This window comes from Schistocerca gregaria, chromosome 9, assembly GCF_023897955.1.
Source record: "Schistocerca gregaria isolate iqSchGreg1 chromosome 9, iqSchGreg1.2, whole genome shotgun sequence".
Classification (NCBI taxonomy): domain Eukaryota; kingdom Metazoa; phylum Arthropoda; class Insecta; order Orthoptera; family Acrididae; genus Schistocerca; species Schistocerca gregaria.
Window position 1 is genome coordinate 257,997,383 of NC_064928.1, and position 19,810 is coordinate 258,017,192.

The following is a 19,810-nucleotide window of genomic DNA, read 5'->3' on the forward strand; positions in this document are numbered from 1 at the left end:
AGTAGAAAGAAAACTGGCATTCTACGGATCGGAGCGTGGAATGTCAGATCCCTTAATCGGGAAGGTAGGTTAGAAAATTTAAAAAGTGAAATGGATAGGTTAAAGTTAGATATAGTGGGAATTAGTGAGGTTCGGTGGCAGGAGGAACAAGACTTCTGGTCAGGTGACTACAGGGTTATAAACACAAAATCAAATAGGGGTAATGCAGGAGTAGGTTTAATAATGAATAGGAAAATAGGAATGCGGGTAAGCTACTACAAACAGCATAGTGAACGCATTATTGTGGCCAAGATAGACACGAAGCCCACACCTACTACAGTAGTACAAGTTTATATGCCAACTAGCTCTGCAGATGATGAAGAAATTGAAGAAATGTACGATGAAATAAAAGAAATTATTCAGATAGTGAAGGGAGACGAAAATTTAATAGTAATGGGTGACTGGAATTCGAGTGTAGGAAAAGGGAGAGAAGGAAACATAGTAGGTGAATATGGATTGGGGCTAAGAAATGAAAGAGGAAGCCGCCTAGTAGAATTTTGCACAGAGCACAACTTAATCATAGCTAACACTTGGTTTAAGAATCATGAAAGAAGGTTGTATACGTGGAAGAACCCTGGAGATACTAAAAGGTATCAGATAGATTATATAATGGCAAGACAGAGATTTGGGAACCAGGTTTTAAGTTGTAAGACATTTCCAGGGGCAGATGTGGACTCTGACCACAATCTATTGGTTATGACCTGTAGATTAAAACTGAAGAAACTGCAAAAATGTGAGAAATTAAGGAGATGGGACCTGGATAAACTGAAAGAACCAGAGGTTGTACAGAGTTTCAGAGAGAGCATAAGGGAACAATTGACAGGAATAGGGGAAAGAAATACAGTAGAAGAAGAATGGGTAGCTCTGAGGGATGTAGTAGTGAAGGCAGCAGAGGATAAAGTAGGTACAAAGACGAGGGCTGCTAGAAATCCTTGGGTAACAGAAGAAATATTGAATTTAATTGCTGAAAGGAGAAAATATAAAAATGCAGTAAATGAAGCAGGCAAAAAGGAATACAAACGTCTCAAAAATGAGATCGACAGGAAGTGCAAAATGGCTAAACAGGGATGGCTAGAGGACAAATGTAAGGATGTAGAAGCTTATCTCACTAGGGGGAAGATAGATACTGCCTACAGGAAAATTAAAGAGACCTTTGGAGAGAAGAGAACCACGTGTATGAATATCAAGAGCTCAGATGGCAGCCCAGTTCTAAGCAAAGAAGGGAAGGCAGAAAGGTGGAAGGAGTATATAGAAGGCTTATACAAGGGCGATGTACTTGAGGACAATATTATGGAAATAGAAGAGGATGTAGATGAAGACGAAATGGGAGATACGATACTGCGTGAAGAGTTTGACAGAGCACTGAAAGACCTGAGTCGAAACAAGGCCCCCGGAGCAGACAACATTCCATTAGAACTACTGACGGCCTTGGGAGAGCCAGTCATGACAAAACTCTACCATCTGGTGAGCAAGATGTATGAGACAGGCGAAATACCCTCAGACTTCAAGAAGAATATAATAATTCCAATCCCAAAGAAAGCAGGTGTTGACAGATGTGAAAATTACCGAACTATCAGTTTAATAAGCCACGGCTGCAAAATACTAATGCGAATTCTTTACAGACGAATGGAAAAACTGGTAGATGCAGACCTCGGGGAGGATCAGTTTGGATTCCGTCGAAATGTTGGAACACGTGAGGCAATACTGACCTTACGACTTATCTTAGAAGAAAGATTAAGAAAAGGCAAACCTACGTTTCTAGCATTTGTAGACTTAGAGAAAGCTTTTGACAATGTTGACTGGAATACTCTTTTTCAAATTCTAAAGGTGGCAGGGGTAAAATACAGGGAGCGAAAGGCTATTTATAATTTGTACAGAAACCAGATGGCAGTAATAAGAGTCGAGGGGCATGAAAGGGAAGCAGTGGTTGGGAAAGGAGTGAGACAGGGTTGTAGCCTCTCCCCGATGTTATTCAATCTGTATATTGAGCAAGCAGTAAAGGAAACAAAAGAAAAATTTGGAGTAGGTATTAAAATTCATGGAGACGAAGTAAAAACTTTGAGGTTCGCCGATGACATTGTAATTCTGTCAGAGACAGCAAAGGACTTGGAAGAGCAGTTGAACGGAATGGACAGTGTCTTGAAAGGAGGATATAAGATGAACATTAACAAAAGCAAAACGAGGATAATGGAATGTAGTCAAATTAAATCGGGTGATGCTGAGGGAATTAGATTAGGAAATGAGACACTTCAAGTAGTAAAGGAGTTTTGCTATTTAGGAAGTAAAATAACTGATGATGGTCGAAGTAGAGAGGATATAAAATGTAGACTGGCAATGGCAAGGAAAGCGTTTCTGAAGAAGAGAAATTTGTTAACATCGAATATAGATTTATGTATCAGGAAGTCGTTTCTGAAAGTATTTGTTTGGAGTGTAGCCATGTATGAAAGTGAAACATGGATGATAACTAGTTTGGACAAGAAGAGAATAGAAGCTTTCGAAATGTGGTGCTACAGAAGAATACTGAAGATAAGGTGGATAGATCACGTAACTAATGAGGAGGTATTGAATAGGATTGGGGAGAAGAGAAGTTTGTGGCACAACTTGACTAGAAGAAGGGATCGGTTGGTAGGACATGTTTTGAGGCATCAAGGGATCACAAATTTAGCATTGGAGGGCAGCGTGGAGGGTAAAAATCGTAGAGGGAGACCGAGAGATGAGTACACTAAGCAGATTCAGAAGGATGTAGGTTGCAGTAGTTACTGGGAGATGAAGCAGCTTGCACAGGATAGAGTAGCATGGAGAGCTGCATCAAACCAGTCTCAGGACTGAAGACAACAACAACAACAGGGGAGTAATGTATTTGAATCGTGAAATGTGGGTAAATGTTTGTTGTTTACAACAGGGTCATTTGGTTGTATGGCCACAAAGCAGATTCTCTCAGCAGGGAGATTCCTTTTAATGACTGCCATGTTTGTTCTACCTTTTAGTGTGATTTTGTTGGATGGGAACCACCACTCCGAGCATCCTGAGTATTGGAAGTATTAGGAAAGACTTCGTTGTTTTGCTAGGTGCTTGTATTGATTCTTTCCCTTATCATATATATACATCAATTTCACAGTGGAGTAATGTATTTGAATTGTTAAAAGTAGGTTCATGTTTGTTGTTTACTGCAGGGTCATCTTGTTGTAAGACCAGAAAACAGATTCTCCATTCAATGGGTTTTTGGTGCAGATTGGACACCACATGTGCTTTACTCAATAACGAATGCTCGGAATTTTATAAATCTTCTTGTTTAGGTATCTCTTTTCATTTGCTTTATATGTTTAAAAATCTTATTGCAAAGGTCACTAAAAACAATCAATGTGCTCCACAAATTATGGTACATGTTTCTTCCCTCTCAATAGGTGATTCCGTTTCATGACTGCTATGTTTGTTCAATCATCGAGTGTGGTTTTGTTGGATGGGAACCACCACTCCGAGCATCCTGAGTATTGGAGTTAGTAGGAAAGATTTCATTGTTTTGCTATGTTCCTATTTTGATTGTTGCCCTTGTCACATATAATCATCAATTTCAAAGTGGTTTAATATATTTGAATCGTGAAATGTGGTTATGTGTTTGTTGTTTACAGCAGGGTCATCTGGTTGTATTTCCAGAAAGCAGATTCTGTATTCAAAGGGTTTTTGGTGCAGATTGGACACCACATGCACCTTACTTAACACCGAATGTACATAATTTGATAAATGTTTTGGTTTTGGGATCTCCATCATTTGCTTTATATTTTTAATAAATGTTATTACAATGTTCACTTAAAATAATCAATGTGCTGCACAAATTGTGGTACTTGTTTCTTCCCTCTCAACAGGGAGACTCCTTTTCATGACTGCTATGTTTGTTCAAACATCGAGTGTGATTTTGTTGGATGGGAACCACGACTCCGAGCATTCTGACGATTGTAGTTATTAGAAAGACTTTTTTCTTTTGCTAGGTGCTTCCGTTGATTGATACCTTAATCACATATATTCATCAATTTCACAGTGGAGTAATGTATTCGAATCGTTAAATGTGGGTAAATGTTTGTTGTTTACAGCGGGGTCATCTAGTTGTATGGCCCGAAATCAGATTCTGCATTCAATGGTATTTTGGTGGAGATTGGACACCACATGCACCCTACTGAACACCGAATGTTCGGGATTTGATAAATCTTCTTGTTTTGGTATCTCTTTCATTTGCTTTATATTTTTAAAAACTTGTTTCAATGGTCACTAAAAGTAACAATGTGCTGCACTAATTGTAGCACATGTTCCTTGTCTCTCAATAGGGAGAATCCGTTTCATGACTGCTATGTTTGTTCTACCAACGAGTGTGATTTTGTTGGATGGGAACCACCACTCCAAACATTGTGACGACGGGAGTTAATAGGAAAGACTTTTTTCTTTTGCTAAGTACTTGTTTTGATTAGTACTCTTATCGCTTATATTCAGTAACTTCACAGGGGAGTAATGTATTTGAATCGTGAAATGTGGGTAAATGTTTGTTGTTTACAACAGGGTCATTTGGTTGTATGGCCACAAAGCAGATTCTCTCAGCAGGGAGATTCCTTTTAATGACTGCTATGTTTCTTCTACCTTTCAGTGTGATTTTGTTGGATGGGAACCACCACTCCGAGCATCCTGAGTATTGGAAGTATTAGGAAAGACTTTGTTGTTTTGCTAGGTGCTTGTATTGATTCTTTCCCTTATCATATATATACATCAATTTCACAGTGGAGTAATGTATTTGAATCGTTAAAAGTGGGTTAATGTTTGTTGTTTACAGCAGGGTCATCTTGTTGTAAGACCAGAAAACAGATTCTCCATTCAATGGGTTTTTGGTGCAGATTGGACACCACATGCGCTTTACTGAATAACGAATGCTCGGAATTTTATAAATCTTCTTGTTTAGGTATCTCTTTTCATTTGCTTTATATGTTTCAAAATCTTGTTGCAATGCTCACTAAAAGTAATCAATGAGCTCCACAAATTGTATTACATGTTTCTTCCCTCTCAATAGGTGATTCCGTTTCAGGACTGCTATGTTTGTTCAATCATCGAGTGTGATTTTGTTGGATGGGACTACCACTCCAAGCATTCTTACGATTGGAGTTATTAGAAAGACTTTTTTCTTTTGCTTGGAGCTTTTTTTGATTGATACCCTTATAACTTATATTCATCAATTTCACAGTGGAGTAATGTATTTGATTTGTGAAATGAGGGGAAAGGTTTGTTGCTTACAGCAGGGCCTCTGGTTGTATGGCCAGAAAGCAGATTCTCCATTAAATGGTCTTTTGGTACAGATTGGACACCACATGCACTTTACTCAATAACGAATGTTCGGAATGTGATATATCTTCGTGTTTAGGTATCTTCTTCATTTGCTTTATATTTTTTATAGCCTTATTGCAATGGTCACTAAAAATAATCAATGTGCTGCACAAATTGTGGTACATGTTTCTTTCCTCTCAGCAGGGAGATTCCGTTTCGTGACTGCTATAATTGTTCTACCATCGAGTGTGATTTTGTTGGATGGGAACCACCACTCCGAGCATCCTGAGTATTGGAGTAATTAGGAAAGACTTCATTGTTTTGCTAGGTGCTTGTTTTGATTCTTCCCCTTATCACTTATATTCATCAATTTCACTGTGGAGTAATGTATTTGAATCGTGAACTGTGGGTAAATGTTTGTTGTTTACAGCAGGGTCATCTGGTTGTAAGGCCAGAAAGCAGATTCTCCATTCAAGTGTTTTTTGGTGCCAATTATACACCACGTGCAGTTTACTGAATAACAAATGGTCAGAATTTGATAAATCTTCTTGTTTAGGTATCTCCTTCATTTTCTTTATATGTTTAAAAATCTTATTGCAAAGGTCACTAAAAACAATCAATGTGCTCCACAAATTATGGTACATGTTTCTTACCTCTCAACAGGGAGATGCTGTTTCATGACTGCTATGTTTTGTTGAAACATCGAGTTTGGTTTTGTTGGATGGGAACCACCACTCCGAGCATCCTGAGTATTGGAGTTAGTAGGAAAGATTTCATTGTTTTGCTATGTTCCTATTTTGATTGTTGCCCTTATCACATATAATCATCAATTTCAAAGTGGTTTAATATATTTGAATCGTGAAATGTGGTTATGTGTTTGTTGTTTACAGCAGGGTCATCTGGTTGTATTTCCAGAAAGCAGATTCTGTATTAAAAGGGTTTTTGGTGCAGATTGGACACCACATGCACGTTACTTAACACCGAATGTACATAATTTGATAAATGTTTTGGTTTTGGGATCTCCATCATTTGCTTTATATTTTTAATAAATGTTATTACAATGTTCACTTAAAATAATCAATGTGCTGCACAAATTGTGGTACTTGTTTCTTCCCTCTCAACAGGGAGACTCCTTTTCATGACTGCTATGTTTGTTCAAACATCGAGTGTGATTTTGTTGGATGGGAACCACCACTCCGAGCATTCTGACGATTGTAGTTATTAGAAAGACTTTTTTCTTTTGCTAGGTGCTTCCGTTGATTGATACCGTAATCACATATATTCATCAATTTCACAGTGGAGTAATGTATTTCATTTGTGAAATGTTGGTAAATGTTTGTTGTTTACGAGAGGGTCATCTGGTTGTATGGCCAGAAAGCAGATTCTCCTTTCAATGTTGTTATGGTGCAGATTGGACACCACATGCACCTTACTTAATAACGGCTGTTAGGAATTTGATAAATCTTCTTGTTTTGGTATCTCCTTCATTTGCTTTAGATTTTTAAAAATGTTATTCCAATGGTCACTAAAAATGCTCAATGTGCTGCACAAATTGTGGTACATGTTTCTTCCCTCTCAGCAGGGACATTCCGTTTCATGACGGCTACATTTGTTCTACCATTGAGTATGATTTTGTTTAATGGGAACCACCACTCCGAGCATCCTGAGTATTGGAGTTATTAGGAAAGACTTCATTGTTTTGGTAGGTGCTTGTTTTGATTATTTCCTTTATCATTTATATTCATCAATTTCACAGTGGGTTAATATATTTGAATCGTGAAATGTGGTTATGTGTTTATTGTTTACAGCAGGGTCATGTGGTTGTATGGCCAGAAAGTAGATTCAGCATTCAATGGTTTTTTGGTGGAGATTGGACACCACATGCACCCTACTGAACACCGAATGTTCGGAATGTGACAAATCTTCTTGTTTAGGTATCTCCTTCATTTGCTTAGTATTTTTTAAAATCTTATTTCAATGGTCACTAAGAATAACAATGTGCTGCACTAATTGTAGTACATGTTTCTTCCCTCTCAATAGGGAGAGTCCGTTTTATGACTGCTATGTTTGTTCAATCATCGAGTGTAATTTTGTTGGATGGGAACCACCAGTCCAAACATTCTGATGATTGGAGTTATTATAAAGAGTTTTTTCTTTTGCTTGTTGCTTCTTTTGATTGCTACTATTGTCACTTATACTCATCAATTTCACAGTGGAGTAATGTATTTGATTTGTGAAATGTGGGTAAATGTTTGCTGTTTACAGCACATGCACTTAACTGAATAACGAATGTTCGGAATTTGATAAATCTTCTATTTTAAGAATCTCCTTTAATTGCTTTATATTTTTAAAAATGTTGTTGCAATGGTCACTAACAATAATCAATGTGGTGCACAAATTGTGGTACATGTTTCTTCCGTCTCAATAGGGAAATTTCGTTTCATGACTACTATGTTTGTTCCACCTTCGAGTGTGATTTGTTGGATGGGAACCATCACTTTGAACATTCTGACTATTCGAGTTATAAGGAAAGCCTTCTTTGTTTTGCTAGGTGCTTCTTTTGATTGTTACCCTTCTCACTTATATTCATCAATTTCACAGTGGGTTAATGTATTTTAATCGTGAAATGCGGGTAAATGTTTGTTGTTTACAACAGGGTCAAAACAAGGTATCTCTTTTCATTTGCTTTATATGTTTCAAAATCTTGTTGCAATGGTCACTAACAATAATCAATGTGGTGCACAAATTGTGGTACATGTTTCTTCCGTCTCAATAGGGAAATTTCGTTTCATGACTACTATGTTTGTTCCACCTTCGAGTGTGATTTGTTGGATGGGAACCACCACTCTGAACATTCTGACTATTCGAGTTATAAGGAAAGCCTTCTTTGTTTTGCTAGGTGCTTCTTTTGATTGTTACCCTTCTCACTTATATTCATCAATTTCACAGTGGTTTAATGTATTTTAATCGTGAAATGCGGGTAAATGTTTGTTGTTTACGAGAGGGTCATCTGGTTGTATGGCCGCAAAGCAGATTCTCTCAGCAGGGAGATACCTTTTAATGACTGCTATGTTTGTCCTCCCTTTTAGTGTGATTTTGTTGGTTGGGAACCACCAATCCGAGCATTCTGACGATTGGAGTTATTTGAAAGACTTTTTTTTTTTGCTTGGAGCTTATTATGATTGATACTGTTATAACTTATATTCATCAATTTCACAGTGGAGTAATGTATTCGAATCGTTAATTGTGGGTAAATGTTTGTTGTTTACAGCGGGGTCATCTGGTTGTATGGCCCGAAATCAGATTCTGCATTCAATGGTATTTTGGTGGAGATTGGACACCACATGCACCCTACTGAACACCGAATGTTCGGGATTTGATAAATCTTCTTGTTTTGCTATCTCTTTCATTTGCTTTATATTTTTAAAAACTTGTTTCAATGGTCACTAAAAATAACAATGTGCTGCACTAATTTTAGCACATGTTTCTTGTCTCTCAATAGGGAGAATCCGTTTCATTACTGCTATGTTTGTTCTACCAACGAGTGTGATTTTGTTGGATGGGAACCACCACTCCAAACATTGTGACGACTGGAGTTAATAGGAAAGACCTTTTATCTTTTGCTAAATACTTGTTTTGATTAGTACTCTTATCGCTTATATTCAGTACCTTGACAGGGGAGTAATGTATTTGAATCGTGAAATGTGGGTAAATGTTTGTTGTTTACAACAGGGTCATTTGGTTGTATGGCCACAAAGCAGATTCTCTCAGCAGGGAGATTCCTTTTAATGACTGCTATGTTTGTTCTACCTTTTAGTGTGATTTTGTTGGATGGGAACCACCACTCCGAGCATCCTGAGTATTGGAAGTATTAGGAAAGACTTCGTTGTTTTGCTAGGTGCTTGTATTGATTCTTTCCCTTATCATATATATACATCAATTTCACAGTGGAGTAATGTATCTGAATCGTTAAAAGTGGGTTAATGTTTGTTGTTTACAGCAGGGTCATCTTGTTGTAAGACCAGAAAACAGATTCTCCATTCAATGGGTTTTTGGTGCAGATTGGACACCACATGCGCTTTACTGAATAACGAATGCTTGGAAATTTATAAATCTTATTGTTTAGGTATCTCTTTTCATTTGCTTTATATGTTTCAAAACTTTGTTGCAATGGTCACTAAAAATAATCAATGTGCTCCACAAATTGTGGTACATGTTTCTTCCCTCTCAATAGGTGATTCCGTTTCATGACTGCTATGTTTGTTCAATCATCGAGTGTGATTTTGTTTGATGTTAACTACCACTCTGAGCATTCTTACGATTGGAGTTATTAGAAAGACTTTTTTCTTTTGCTTGGAGCTTTTTTTGATTGATACCCTTATAACTTATATTCATCAATTTCACAGTGGAGTAATGTATTTGATTTGTGAAATGAGGGTAAAGGTTTGTTGCTTACAGCAGGGCCTCTGGTTGTATGGCCAGAAAGCAGATTGTCCATTAAATGGTCTTTTGGTACAGATTGGACACCACATGCACTTTACTCAATAACGAATGTTCGGAATGTGATATATCTTCGTGTTTAGGTATCTTCTTCATTTGCTTTATATTTTTTATAGCCTTATTGCAATGGTCACTAAAAATAATCAATGTGCTGCACAAATTGTGGTACATGTTTCTTTCCTCTCAGCAGGTAGATTCCGTTTCGTGACTGCTATAATTGTTCTACCATCGAGTGTGATTTTGTTGGATGGGAACCACCACTCCGAGCATCCTGAGTATTGGAGTAATTAGGAAAGACTTCATTGTTTTGCTAGGTGCTTGTTTTGATTCTTCCCCTTATCACTTATATTCATCAGTTTCACTGTGGAGTAATGTATTTGAATCGTGAACTGTGGGTAAATGTTTGTTGTTTACAGCAGGGTCATCTGGTTGTAAGGCCAGAAAGCAGATTCTCCATTCAAGTGTTTTTTTGGTGCCAATTATACACCACATGCAGTTTACTGAATAACAAATGGTCAGAATTTGATAAATCTTCTTGTTTAGGTATCTCCTTCATTTTCTTTATATGTTTAAAAATCTTATTGCAAAGGTCACTAAAAATAATCAATGTGCTCCACAAATTATGGTACATGTTTCTTACCTCTCAACAGGGAGATGCTGTTTCATGACTGCTATGTTTTGTTGAAACATCGAGTGTGGTTTTGTTGGATGGGAACCACCACTCCGAGCATCCTGAGTATTGGAGTTAGTAGGAAAGATTTCATTGTTTTGCTATGTTCCTATTTTGATTGTTGCCCTTATCACATATAATCATCAATTTCAAAGTGGTTTAATATATTTGAATCGTGAAATGTGGTTATGTGTTTGTTGTTTACAGCAGGGTCATCTGGTTGTATTTCCAGAAAGCAGATTCTGTATTCAAAGGGTTTTTGGTGCAGATTGGACACCACATGCACCTTACTTAAAACCGAATGTACATAATTTGATAAATGTTTTGGTTTTGGGATCTCCATCATTTGCTTTATATTTTTAATAAATGTTATTACAATGTTCACTTAAAATAATCAATGTGCTGCACAAATTGTGGTACTTGTTTCTTCCCTCTCAACAGGGAGACTGCTTTTCATGACTGCTATGTTTGTTCAAACATCGAGTGTGATTTTGTTGGATGGGAACCACCACTCCGAGCATTCTGATGATTGTAGTTATTAGAAAGACTTTTTTCTTTTGCTAGGTGCTTCCGTTGATTGATACCTTAATCACATATATTCATCAATTTCACAGTGGAGTAATGTATATCATTTGTGAAATGTTGGTAAATGTTTGTTGTTTACGAGAGGGTCATCTGGTTGTATGGCCAGAAAGCAGATTCTCCTTTTAATGTTCTTATGGTGCAGATTGGACACCACATGCACCTTACTTAATAACGGCTTTTAGGAATTTGATAAATCTTCTTGTTTTGGTATCTCCTTCATTTGCTTTAGATTTTTAAAAATGTTATTCCAATGGTCACTAAAAATGCTCAATGTGCTGCACAAATTGTGGTACATGTTTCTTCCCTCTCAGCAGGGACATTCCGTTTCATGACGGCTATATTTGTTCTACCATTGAGTATGATTTTGTTTAATGAGAACCACCACTCCGAGCATCCTGAGTATTGGAGTAATTAGGAAAGACTTCATTGTTTTGCTAGGTGCTTGTTTTGATTCTTCCCCTTATCACTTATAGTCATCAATTTCACTGTGGAGTAATGTATTTGAATCGTGAACTGTGGGTAAATGTTTGTTGTTTACAGCAGGTTCATCTAGTTGTATGGCCAGAAAGTAGATTCAGCATTCAATGGTTTTTTGGTGGAGCTTCGATACCACATGCACCCTACTGAACACCGAATGTTCGGAATGTGACAAATCTTCTTGTTTAGGTATCTCCTTCATTTGCTTAATATTTTTTAAAATCTTATTTCAATGGTGACTAAGAATAACAATGTGCTGCACTAATTGTAGTACATGTTTCTTCCCTCTCAATAGGGAGAGTCCGTTTTATGACTGCTATGTTTGTTCAATCATCGAGTGTAATTTTGTTGGATGGGAACCACCAGTCCAAACATTCTGATGATTGGAGTTATTATAAAGACTTTTTTCTTTTGCTTGTTGCTTCTTTTGATTGCTACTATTGTCACTTATACTCATCAATTTCACAGTGGAGTAATGTATTTGATTTGTGAAATGTGGGTAAATGTTTGCTGTTTACAGCACATGCACTTAACTGAATAACGAATGTTCGGAATTTGATAAATCTTCTATTTTAAGAATCTCCTTTAATTGCTTTATATTTTTAAAAATGTTATTGCAAAGGTCACTAACAATAATCAATGTGGTGCACAAATTGTGGTACATGTTTCTTCCGTCTCAATAGGGAAATTTCGTTTCATGACTACTATGTTTGTTCCACCTTCGAGTGTGATTTGTTGGGTGGGAACCACCACTCTGAACATTCTGACTATTCGAGGTATAAGGAAAGCCTTCTTTGTTTTGCTAGGTGCTTCTTTTGATTGTTACCCTTCTCACTTATATTCATCAATTTCACAGTGGGTTAATGTATGTTAATCGTGAAATGCGGGTAAATGTTTGTTGTTTACAACAGGGTCATTTGGTTGTATGGCCGCAAAGCAGATTCTCTCAGCAGGGAGATTCCTTTTAATGACTGCTATGTTTGTTCTCCCTTTTAGTGTGATTTTGTTTGTTGGGAACCACCAATCCGAGCATTCTGACGATTGGAGTTATTTGAAAGACTTTTTTTTTTTTTGCTTGGAGCTTATTATGATTGATACTGTTATAACTTATATTCATCAATTTCACAGTGGAGTAATGTATTCGAATCGTTAAATGTGGGTAAATGTTTGTTGTTTACAGCGGGGTCGTCTGGTTGTATGGCCCGAAATCAGATTCTGCATTCAATGGTATTTTGGTGGAGATTGGACACCACATGCACCCTACTGAACACCGAATGTTCGGGATTTGATAAATCTTCTTGTTTTGGTATCTCTTTCATTTGCTTTATATTTTTAAAAACTTGTTTCAATTGTCACTAAAAATAACAATGTGCTGCACTAATTGTAGCACATGTTTCTTGTCTCTCAATAGGGAGAATCCGTTTCATGACTGCTATGTTTGTTCTACCAACGAGTGTGATTTTGTTGGATGGGAACCACCACTCCAAACATTGTGACGACTGGAGTTAATAGGAAAGACTTTTTTCTTTTGCTAAGTACTTGTTTTGATTAGTACTCTTATCTCTTATATTCAGTAACTTCACAGGGGAGTAATGTATTTGAATCGTGAAATGTGGGTAAATGTTTGTTGTTTACAACAGGGTCATTTGGTTGTATGGCCACAAAGCAGATTCTCTCAGCAGGGAGATTCCTTTTAATGACTGCTATGTTTGTTCTACCTTTTAGTGTGATTTTGTTGGATGGGAACCACCACTCCGAGCATCCTGAGTATTGGAAGTATTAGGAAAGACTTCGTTGTTTTGCTAGGTGCTTGTATTGATTCTTTCCCTTATCATATATATACATCAATTTCACAGTGGAGTAATGTATTTGAATCGTTAAAAGTGGGTTAATGTTTGTTGTTTACAGCAGGGTCATCTTGTTGTAAGACCAAAAAACAGATTCTCCATTCAATGGGTTTTTGGTGCAGATTGGACACCACATGCGCTTTACTGAATAACGAATGCTCTGAATTTTATAAATCTTCTTGTTTAGGTATCTCTTTTCATTTGCTTTATATGTTTCAAAATCTTGTTGCAATGGTCACTAAAAATAATCAATGTGCTCCACAAATTGTGGTACATGTTTCTTCCCTCTCAATAGGTGATTCCGTTTCATGACTGCTATGTTTGTTCAATCATCGAGTGTGATTTTGTTGGATGGGAACTACCACTCCGAGCATTCTTACGATTGGAGTTATTAGAAAGACTTTTTTCTTTTGCTTGGAGCTTTTTTTGATTGATACCCTTATAACTTATATTCATCAATTTCACAGTGGAGTAATGTATTTGATTTGTGAAATGAGGGTAAAGGTTTGTTGCTTACAGCAGGGCCTCTGGTTGTATGGCCAGAAAGCAGATTGTCCATTAAATGGTCTTTTGGTACAGATTGGACACCACATGCACTTTACTCAATAACGAATGTTCGGAATGTGATATATCTTCGTGTTTAGGTATCTTCTTCATTTGCTTTATATTTTTTATAGCCTTATTGCAATGGTCACTAAAAATAATCAATGTGCTGCACAAATTGTGGTACATGTTTCTTTCCTCTCAGCAGGTAGATTCCGTTTCGTGACTGCTATAATTGTTCTACCATCGAGTGTGATTTTGTTGGATGGGAACCACCACTCTGAGCATCCTGAGTATTGGAGTAATTAGGAAAGACTTCATTGTTTTGCTAGGTGCTTGTTTTGATTCTTCCCCTTATCACTTATATTCATCAGTTTCACTGTGGAGTAACGTATTTGAATCGTGAACTGTGGGTAAATGTTTGTTGTTTACATCAGGGTCATCTGGTTGTAAGGCCAGAAAGCAGATTCTCCATTCAAGTGTTTTTTGGTGCCAATTATACACCACATGCAGTTTACTGAATAACAAATGGTCAGAATTTGATAAATCTTCTTGTTTAGGTATCTCCTTCATTTTCTTTATATGTTTAAAAATCTTATTGCAAAGGTCACTAAAAACAATCAATGTGCTCCACAAATTATGGTACATGTTTCTTACCTCTCAACAGGGAGATGCTGTTTCATGACTGCTATGTTTTGTTGAAACATCGAGTGTGGTTTTGTTGGATGGGAACCACCACTCCGAGCATCCTGAGTATTGGAGTTAGTAGGAAAGATTTCATTGTTTTGCTATGTTCCTATTTTGATTGTTGCCCTTATCACATATAATCATCAATTTCAAAGTGGTTTAATATATTTGAATCGTGAAATGTGGTTATGTGTTTGTTGTTTACAGCAGGGTCATCTGGTTGTATTTCCAGAAAGCAGATTCTGTATTCAAAGGGTTTTTGGTGCAGATTGGTCACCACATGCACCTTACTTAACACCGAATGTACATAATTTGATAAATGTTTTGGTTTTGGGATCTCCATCATTTGCTTTATATTTTTAATAAATGTTATTACAATGTTCACTTAAAATAATCAATGTGCTGCACAAATTGTGGTACTTGTTTCTTCCCTCTCAACAGGGAGACTCCTTTTCATGAGTGCTATGTTTGTTCAAACATCGAGTCTGATTTTGTTGGATGGGAACCACCACTCCGAGCATTCTGACGATTGTAGTTATTAGAAAGACTTTTTTCTTTTGCTAGGTGCTTCCGTTGATTGATACCTTAATCACATATATTCATCAATTTCACAGTGGAGTAATGTATTTCATTTGTGAAATGTTGGTAAATGTTTGTTGTTTACGAGAGGCTCATCTGGTTGTATGACCAGAAAGCAGATTCTCCTTTCAATGTTCTTATGGTGCAGATTGGATACCACATGCACCTTACTTAATAACGGCTGTTAGGAATTTGATAAATCTTCTTGTTTTGGTATCTCCTTCATTTGCTTTAGATTTTTAAAAATGTTATTCCAATGGTCACTAAAAATGCTCAATGTGCTGCACAAATTGTGGTACATGTTTCTTCCCTCTCAGCAGGGACATTCCGTTTCATGACGGCTATATTTGTTCTACCATTGAGTATGATTTTGTTTAATGGGAACCACCACTCCGAGCATCCTGAGTATTGGAGTTATTAGGAAAGACTTCATTGTTTTGCTAGGTGCTTGTTTTGATTATTTCCTTTATCATTTATATTCATCAATTTCACAGTGGGTTAATATATTTGAATCGTGAAATGTGGTTATGTGTTTATTGTTTACAGCAGGGTCATCTGGTTGTATGGCCAGAAAGTAGATTCAGCATTTAATGGTTTTTTGGTGGAGATTGGACACCACATGCACCCTACTGAACACCGAATGTTCGGAATGTGACAAATCTTCTTGTTTAGGTATCTCCTTCATTTGCTTAATATTTTTTAAAATCTTATTTCAATGGTCACTAAGAATAACAATGTGCTGCACTAATTGTAGTACATGTTTCTTCCCTCTCAATAGGGAGAGTCCGTTTTATGGCTGCTATGTTTGTTCAATCATCGAGTGTAATTTTGTTGGATGGGAACCACCAGTCCAAACATTCTGATGATTGGAGTTATTATAAAGACTTTTTTCTTTTGCTTGTTGCTTCTTTTGATTGCTACTATTGTCACTTATACTCATCAATTTCACAGTGGAGTAATGTATTTGATTTGTGAAATGTGGGTAAATGTTTGCTGTTTACAGCACATGCACTTAACTGAATAACGAATGTTCGGAATTTGATAAATCTTCTATTTTAAGAATCTCCTTTAATTGCTTTATATTTTTAAAAATGTTATTGCAATGGTCACTAACAATAATCAATGTGGTGCACAAATTGTGGTACATGTTTCTTCCGTCTCAATAGGGAAATTTTGTTTCATGACTACTATATTTGTTCCACCTTCGAGTGTGATTTGTTGCATGGGAACCACCACTCTGAACATTCTGACTATTCGAGTTATAAGGAAAGCCTTCTTTGTTTTGTTAGGTGCTTCTTTTGATTGTTACCCTTCTCACTTATATTCATCAATTTCACAGTGGGTTAATGTATTTTAATCGTGAAATGTGGGTAGATGTTTGTTGTTTACAACAGGGTCATTTGGTTGTATGGCCGCAAAGCAGATTCTCTCAGCAGAGAGATTTCTTTTAATGACTGCTATGTTTGTTCTCCCTTTTAGTGTGATTTTGTTGGTTGGGAACCACCAATCCGAGCATTCTGACGATTGGAGTTATTTGAAAGACCTTTTTTTTTATGATTTTTATTATGATTGATACTGTTATAACTTATATTCATCAATTTCACAGTGGAGTAATGTATTCGAATCGTTAAATGTGGGTAAATGTTTGTTGTTTACAGCGGGGTCATCTGGTTGTATGGCCCGAAATCAGATTCTGCATTCAATGGTATTTTGGTGGAGATTGGACGCCACATGCACCCTACTGAACACCGAATGTTCAGGATTTGATAAATCTTCTTGTTTTGGTATCTCTTTCATTTGCTTTATATTTTCAAAAACTTGTTTCAATTGTCACTAAAAATAACAATGTGCTGCACTAATTGTAGCACATGTTTCTTGTGTCTCAATAGGGAGAATCCGTTTCATGACTGCTATGTTTGTTCTACCAACGAGTGTGATTTTGTTGGATGGGAACCACCACTCCAAACATTGTGACGACTGGAGTTAATAGGAAAGACTTTTTTCTTTTGCTAAGTACTTGTTTTGATTAGTACTCTTATCGCGTATATTCAGTAACTTCACAGGGGAGTAATGTATTTGAATCGTGAAATGTGGGTAAATGTTTGTTGTTTACAACAGGGTCATTTGGTTGTATGGCCACAAAGCAGATTCTCTCAGCAGGGAGATTCCTTTTAATGACTGCTATGTTTGTTCTACCTTTTAGTGTGATTTTGTTGGATGGGAACCACCACTCCGAGCATCCTGAGTATTGGAAGTATTAGGAAAGACTTTGTTGTTTTGCTAGGTGCTTGTATTGATTCTTTCCCTTATCATATATATACATCAATTTCACAGTGGAGTAATGTATTTGAATCGTTAAAAGGGGGTTAATGTTTGTTGTTTACAGCAGGGTCATCTTGTTGTATGACCAGAAAATAGATTCTCCATTCAATGGGTTTTTGGTGCAGATTGGACACCACATGCGCTTTACTGAATAACAAATGCTCGGAATTTTATAAATCTTCTTGTTTAGGTATCTCTTTTCATTTGCTTTATATGTTTCAAAATCTTGTTGCAATGGTCACTAAAAATAATCAATGTGCTCCACAAATTGTGGTACATGTTTCTTCCTTCTCAATAGGTGATTCCGCTTCATGACTGCTATGTTTGTTCAATCATCGAGTGTGATTTTGTTGGATGGGAACTACCACTCCGAGCATTCTTACGATTTGAGTTATTAGAAACACTTTTTTCTTTTGCTTGGAGCTTTTTTTGATTGATACACTTATAACTTATATTCATCAATTTCACAGTGGAGTAAAGTATTTGATTTGTGAAATGAGGGTAAAGGTTTGTTGCTTACAGCTGGGCCTCTGGTTGTGTGGCCAGAAAGCAGATTCTCCATTAAATGGTCTTTTGGTACAGATTGGACACAACATGCACTTTACTCAATAACGAATGTTCGGAATGTGATATATCTTCGTGTTTAGGTATCTTCTTCATTTGCTTTATATTTTTTATAGCCTAATTGCAATGGTCACTAAAAATAATCAATGTGCTGCACAAATTGTGGTACATGTTTCTTTCCTCTCAGCAGGGAGATTCCGTTTCGTGACTGCTATAATTGTTCTACCATCGAGTGTGATTTTGTTTGATTGGAACCACCACTCCGAGCATCCTGAGTATTGGAGTAATTAGGAAAGACTTCATTGTTTTGCTAGGTGCTTGTTTTGATTCTTCCCCTTATCACTTATATTCATCAATTTCACTGTGGAGTAATGTATTTGAATCGTGAACTGTGGGTAAATGTTTGTTGTTTACAGCAGGGTCATCTGGTTGTAAGGCCAGAAAGCAGATTCTCCATTCAAGTGTTTTTTGGTGCCAATTATACACCACATGCAGTTTACTGAATAACAAATGGTCAGAATTTGATAAATCTTCTTGTTTAGGTATCTCCTTCATTTTCTTTATATGTTTAAAAATCTTATTGCAAAGGTCACTAAAAACAATCAATGTGCTCCACAAATTATGGTAGATGTTTCTTACCTCTCAACAGGGAGATGCTGTTTCATGACAAAACAATCAATGTGCTCCACAAATTATGGTAGATGTTTCTTACCTCTCAACAGGGAGATGCTGTTTCATGACTGCTATGTTTTGTTGAATCATCGAGTGTGGTTTTGTTGGATGGGAACCACCACTCCGAGCATCCTGAGTATTGGAGTTAGTAGGAAAGATTTCATTGTTTTGCTATGTTCCTATTTTGATTGTTGCCCTTATCACATATAATCATCAATTTCAAAGTGGTTTAATATATTTGAATCGTGAAATGTGGTTATGTGTTTGTTGTTTACAGCAGGGTCATCTGGTTGTATTTCCAGAAAGCAGATTCTGTATTCAAAGGGTTTTTGGTGCAGATTGGACACCACATGCACGTTACTTAACACCGAATGTACATAATTTGATAAATGTTTTGGTTTTGGGATCTCCATCATTTGCTTTATATTTTTAATAAATGTTATTTCAATATTCACTTAAAATAATCAATGTGCTGCACAAATTGTGGTACTTGTTTCTTCCCTCTCAACAGGGAGACTCCTTTTCATGACTGCTATGTTTGTTCAAACATCGAGTGTGATTTTGTTGGATGGGAACCACCACTCCGAGCATTCTGACGATTGTAGTTATTAGAAAGACTTTTTTCTTTTGCTAGGTGCTTCCGTTGATTGATACCTTAATCACATATATTCATCAATTTCACAGTGGAGTAATGTATTTCATTTGTGAAATGTTGGTAAATGTTTGTTGTTTACGAGAGGGTCATCTGGTTGTATGGCCAGAAAGCAGATTCTCCTTTCAATGTTCTTATGGTGCAGATTGGACACCACATGCACCTTACTTAATAATGGCTTTTAGGAATTTGGTAAATCTTCTTGTTTTGGTATCTCCTTCATTTGCTTTAGATTTTTAAAAATGTTATTCCAATGGTCACTAAAAATGCTCAATGTGCTGCACAAGTTGTGGTACATGTTTCTTCCCTCTCAGCAGGGACATTCCGTTTCATGACGGCTATATTTGTTCTACCATTGAGTATGATTTTGTT